This window comes from Tachyglossus aculeatus, chromosome 1 (genome assembly GCF_015852505.1).
Source record: "Tachyglossus aculeatus isolate mTacAcu1 chromosome 1, mTacAcu1.pri, whole genome shotgun sequence".
Classification (NCBI taxonomy): Eukaryota; Metazoa; Chordata; class Mammalia; order Monotremata; family Tachyglossidae; genus Tachyglossus; species Tachyglossus aculeatus.
This window is the reverse complement of record NC_052066.1, coordinates 100,265,819-100,272,220: the sequence shown is the minus strand read 5'-3', so window position 1 is coordinate 100,272,220 and position 6,402 is coordinate 100,265,819.

Here is a 6,402-nt window from a genome sequence, read left to right as displayed (position 1 = left end):
ATGAATAGCATAAGAAATATGTACAAATATATACAAGTGCTGTGGGGAGGGGAAGGAGGTAGGGTGGGGGGGCAGTGGGGAGGGGAGGAGGAGAGGAAAAAGGGGGCTGAGTCTTAGAAGGCCTTCTGGAGGCAGTGAGCTCTCAGTAGGGCTTTGAAGGGAGGAAGAGAGCTAGTTTGTGTGGAGGGAGGGCATTCCAGGCCAGAGCGTATAGTCCAGAGTGCATGACAGGAGGAGAAAGTAGAAAACCCCTAAATTTGGAAAAATACGTGCATTTAGTCTAGGAATGTTTTTAAAAAAGGTTTTAGGGTTTTAAGTGTAGCTCGGGGGCTGACGGGAATCAGGCAGAAATGCTCAGGGGGTAATATGAACGTTCAGCTTTGTCAAATTACAGAAGCAGCATAGTGTAGTGGATAGATCAAAGGCCTGGTCATGGGTCAGAAGATCACAGGTTCTAGTCCCAGCTCCACCAATTGTATGTTGGCAATCACAACACTTGGGCAAATCACTTCACTTCTCTGTGCCTTAGTTACCTCCTCTGTAAAATGGGGATTGAGACTGTGAGCCCCACATAGGACAGGGACTGTGTCCAACTTGATTTGCTTGTAGCCACCCCAGCACTAAATACAGAGCCTGGCACAGAGTAAGCATTTAACAAATAGTATTATTATTATTATTCCATACTAGTCTAGGCACCGATGAGTTAAACATACTGAAGTTGACTCAGGACCAGTAACATGTTTGGGCTGAAATATTCCAGTTTTCTGATTGGATTCAGATTTGCACCCCAACTTCTCTGAATGGGAAATGGTCATTATCATTTGGGAACTGTTAAAAAACATTTCCATTAGAAGAGGCTTTTCCCATTAATTATCAGTGTGCCCTACAGGTCTGACACTGTGCCCAGATGATCAATCAATCCATCAGTCAATCGTATTTATTGAGCTCTTACTGTGTGCAGAGCACTGTACTAAATGCTTGGGAAGTTCAAGTTGGCAACACATAGAGACAGTCCCTACCCAACAGTGGGCTCACAGTCTAGAAGGGGGAGACGGAGAACAAAACCAAACATATTAACAAAATAAAATAAATAGAATAGATATGTACAAGTAAAATAAATAAATAAATAAACAGAATAATAAATATGTACAAACATAAATACATATATACAGGTGCTGTGGGGAAGGGAAGGAGGTAAGACGGGGGGATGGAGAGGGGGATGAGGGGGAGAGGAAGGAAGGGTCTCAGTCTGGGAAGGCTTCCTGGACGAGGTGAGCTCTCAGTAGGGCCTTGAAGGGAGGAAGAGAGCCAGCTTGGCGGATGGGCAGAGGGAGGGCATCCCAGGCCAGGGGGATGACGTGGGCCGGGGGTCGACGGCGGGACAGGCAAGAATGAGACACGGTGAGGAGATTAGCGGCAGAGGTGCGGAGGGTGTGGGCTGGGTTGTAGAAGGAGAGAAGGGAGGTGAGGTAGGAGGGGGCGAGGTGATGGAGAGCCTTGAAGCCGAGGGTGAGGAGTTTCTGATAGCAATATTTGGTGTACTTTGCTTTTTCTGTCACTAGGGGCTTGCAAATAGGATACCTTGTGAAACATTCTTCTTTATTTTTGGTGAAAAACAACACAATTTATGCTTCAGGTAGGTCTAAGTAGCAGAAGAAAGCAATGGTAAACCACTTTCGTATTTTTACCAAAGAAAATTCACTGGATATACATGCCAGAATGAGGTGAAAGTAGGATAGTTTGGAGAAAGTGGGTCCCAGGGAGTCGCTACGAAGCAGAAACAATTTAACAGCAATTGATTCAGGTCTAAGTAAATGACAAAATTTAAACATTTCAAATGAAAAGTACATTTTTATGGTATTTATTAAGTGTTTATTATGTGTCAAGCCCTGTTCTAAATGCTGAGGTAGACACAAGTTCATCAAGTTGGATAGAATCCCTGACCCACTTGGACCTCACAGTCAAGTAGGAGGGAGAACAGAGACTGAATCCTCATTTTGAAATTGAGGAAATGGAGGCACAGAGAAGTAAAGTGACTTGACAAAGATCACACAGCAGGCAAGTGGCAGGGCTGGGATTAGAACCCAGGTCTTCTGGCTCTCAAGCCCATGCTTTGCTTTAGCCATTGGGCCTTGGTGCTTACTTAATGGAGAAAACATTTCCCTTCTGCATTGCCTATGCATTTGGCTCTATGCCCTTTAAGTACTTGATATTCACCCCACTCTCATCACCACACCACATATATATATATTCATTATGCATTTTCATCTTTATCTCCTCTTCTAGACTGTAAGGTCTTGGTGGTCAGGGAACATGCCAACCAACTTTTTTGTACTATACTCTCCAAAATGTTTTGTAAAGTGTTCTGCACTCAGCATTTAGGGAGTGCAGTAATGTTCATAAATATCATTGCGTGATTGATTAATTCAAACTCTTACTAGTGAAACTTGCATACAGCCGAGTGACATCCCAACCATTCAGAAAACTAAACGTCAAAATCCTGGAGAATGAAGAAACCCTCAAAGAGCTTCATTACAACACTCAGCTTCCTTATTCAAAAAGTCCATCTGCTTCTGCCAGGGCTCAGTTAGCAGGCATCACTGAGAAACATCCAGGAGTCAGGCATTTTGACTCTGGAACTGTTGGTCTGACACGCCAATCAATCAATCCATCAGTGACAATAATAATAATAATGGCATTTATTAAGTGCTTACTATGTGCAAAGCACTGTTCTAAGCACTGGGGAGGTTACAAGGTGATCAGGTTGTCCCACGGGGGGCTCACAGTCTTAGTTCCCCATTTTACAGATGAGGTAGCGGAGGCCCAGAGAAGTGAAGTGACTTACCCAAAGTCACACATCTAACAGGTGGCAGAGCCGGGATTTGAACCCATGACCTCTGACTCCAAAGCCCCTGCTCTTTCCACTGAGCCACTCTGATTGAGCATTTACTGTGTGCAGAGCACTGTATTAAGCACTTGGAAGAGTAGTGACTTTTATTAAATTGTCCAGAAGTAGAGCAAGTAATGCGCCGACAATAGCTTAAAACCCCTCATGATTCCAATTTAAGGGTTTCCTTCTGAAGTGTTTGTCACCATCCCCAAAAAAGTTAAAGATCCTGAGTAACCACTTAATAATGATAATGATGGTATTTGTTAAGTGCTTACTATGTGCCAAGCACTGTTCTAAGTGCTGGGCGGGGGGGGGAATACCAGGTAATCAGGTGGGGTTCACAGTCTTAATCCCTATTATACAGAAGAGGGAACTGAGGCTCAGAGAAGTTAAGTGACTTTCCCAAAATCACACAGCAGAGAAGTGGTGGAGCTGGGATTAGAACCCAAGACCTCTGACTCCCAAGCCGTTGCTCTTTCCATTGAGCCACGCTGCTTCTCTGATCAATCATTCTAGCATATTTATTGTGTACATAAAATATATCAGAGTTGATGGACGCATTTCCCGCACACAAGCTTAGTCTAGAAGGGGAGACAGACATTAATAGAAAAAATAACTAAATAATTAAATAAATGAATTTTGGATGTGTGTGTGTAAGTACTGTGGGGCTGAGTGGGGGTTGAATAAAGGGTGCAATTACAAGGGAAAGGGTAATGCAGAAGGGAGTGGGAGAAAAGGAGATGAGGAGCTTAGTCAAGGAAGTTGAGGAGGAGGTGTGCTTTTAATAAGGTTTTGAAAGTGGGGAGAGTGATTATCTCTCGGATATAAAAAAGGAAAGAATTCTAGGCCTGATGTTGAATATAGGCAAGTGGTCAACAGGGAGATAGACTAAATCAAGGTACAGTGAGTAGGCTGGTGTTAGAGGAGTGAAGTGTGAAGGTTAGGTTGTAGTAGGAAATCAGGGAGGCTAAGTAGAAGGGGACAAGGTGATTAAGTGCTTTAAGTAATAATAATAATGGCATTTGTTAAGCGCTTACTATGTGCAAAGCACTGTTCTAAGCACTGGACAGTGATAAGGCATTTCTGTTTGATGCAGAAATGGACGGACAACCACTGGAGATTCTTAAGGTGTGGGGAAAACATGGATTGAATGGTTTTGTAGACAAATGATCTGGGCCGTAGAGTGAAGTAAGAAGAAGCAGTGTGGCTCAGTGGAAAGAACATGGGCTTTGGAGTCAGAGGTCATGGGTTCAAATCTCGCTCCACCAATTGTCAGCTGTGTGACTTTGGGCAAGTCACTTCACTTCTCTGTGCCTTAGTTACCTCATCTGTAAAATGGGAATTAAGACTGTGAGCCCCCTGTGGGACAACCTGATCACCTTGTAACCTCTCCAGCACTTATAACAGTGCTCTGCACATAGTAAGTGCTTAAATGCCATCATTATTATTATTATTATTATTAAGGGTTGGAGTGTGGAGAAACAGGAGGCAGGGAGGTCCGTGAGGAGAGTGATGCAGGAATCAAGGCAGGATTGGATAAATACTTGGATTAATATGATAGTATGGATATAGAAGAAAGGGTGGATTTTAGTGAACTTGTGAAGGTTGAACTAACAGGATTTAATGAGATATTGAATATGTGGGTTGAATGAGAAAGACAAGTCAAAGATAACACACAGATTACAGACTTGTGAGTCAGGAACAATGGTGGTGCTGTCTACAGTGATGGGAAAGTCAGGGGGAGGACAGAATTTGGGTAGAAAGGTAAGTTGAGAAGCAGCATGGCTCATTGGAAGGAGCATGGGCTTTGGAGTCAAGAGGTCGTGGGTTCAAACCCTGGCTCCGCCACTTGTCAGCTGTGTGACTTTGGGCAAGTCACTTAACTTCTCTGTGCCTCAGTTACCTCATCTGTAAAATGGGGATTAAGACTGTGAGCCCCCCGAGGGACAATCTGATCACCTTGTAACCTCCCCGGTGCTTAGAACAGTGCTTTGCACGTAGTAAGTTTTAATAAATGCCATTATTATTATTATTATTATTATTATAAGTTCTGGTTTGGACACGTTAAGTTTGAGGTGTTGGTGGGACAACCAAGGCAGGATCCTGAAGGCAGGATTAAGTAGACTGCAGAGAAGGAGAAAGATCAGCGCTGACGATGTAGATTTGGGCATCGTCTGCTTAGAGGTGATAGTTGAAGCCATGGGAGCAAAAGAGTTCTCCAAGGGAGTGAGTGTAGATGGAGAATAAAATGGAACCAGACCAAACCTTGAGGGACTCCCACAATTAGATGGTGGGAGGCAATCAATCAATCAGATTTAATGAGCACTTACTCTGTGCAACATATTGTATTAAGCACTTGGGAGAGTGCAACTCAGCCATCTAACAGGTACACAATGAGCTTCCCATCTAGAGGGAGAGACAGGCATTCATATAAATACATAAATTACACATATATGCGTAAGTGTTGTGGTGCAGAATAAAGTGGTCAAGTCAGGGTGACACGGAAAGGAATGGGAAAAGAGGAAATGAGGGCTTAGTCTTGGAAGGCCTCTTGAAAGAGATGTGTCCTCAATAAGGCTTTGAAGGTGGGGAGGATAATTATCTGTCAAATATGAAAAGGGAGGGTGTTTGAGGCCAGAGGCAGGACATGGGTGAGAGGTCAGCGGTGAGACAGATGAGATCGAGGGCCGGTGAGCAGATTGGCACTAAGCAGAAGGACCAGAAAAGGATACTGTGAAAGATACTGAGAATGAGTTGCCAGACTAAGAAAATGGAAACCAGAAAAGGGCAGTGTCAATGACACCAAGGTTTTATAGCATTTCCAGGAGAAGGGGGTGATGGACACTGTAAAAAGCAGCCGAAAGTTCCAGGAGGATTAGGCTGGAATAGGGGCCTTTAGAGATGGCAAGAAGATGTTGATGATTTTAGAGAGGGTAGCTTTTATGGAGTGAAGGGGGCCGAAGCCAGGTTGGAAAGGGTCAAGGAGAAAATTGGAGGAGAGGAAGTGGAGAAAGCAGGTGTAGAACAACTCGCTCAAGGAATTTGGAGAGAGAGGAAGGATAAGCGGGAGATGGGAAGATTGCTGGAGAGAGTTATGGGGTCAAGGGAAGTTTGTTTTTTTTAAGATGGAGAGATGTCAGCATGCTTGGAATCAGTTGGTAAGGAGCCACTGGAGGGTGAACAGTTAAAGATGGCAGTCAGGAAGGGAAGAAGAGAGTGGCCACGTGTTTTGGTAAAGTGTGAAGTAATAGGTTTGGAGGTGCAGGTGGAGGGAGTGGATTTTGAGAGAAGAATGAAGATCGTCTCTTGAGATACTGCTGAGAAAGATGGGAGAGTCAAAGAAATGGTAGGAGGAGGGAAGGGACTGGAGAGGAGCAGAGGAGGTTTTGGGAGATTATGGTAATGAGCTTCAATTTTCTCAATGAATTATGTTGTCAGATCATTAGGGAAAGAGATGAGGGGATGTTGATACAGGGAGTTTGAGGAGACAGGCATTTGAAGAAACTGGCCAG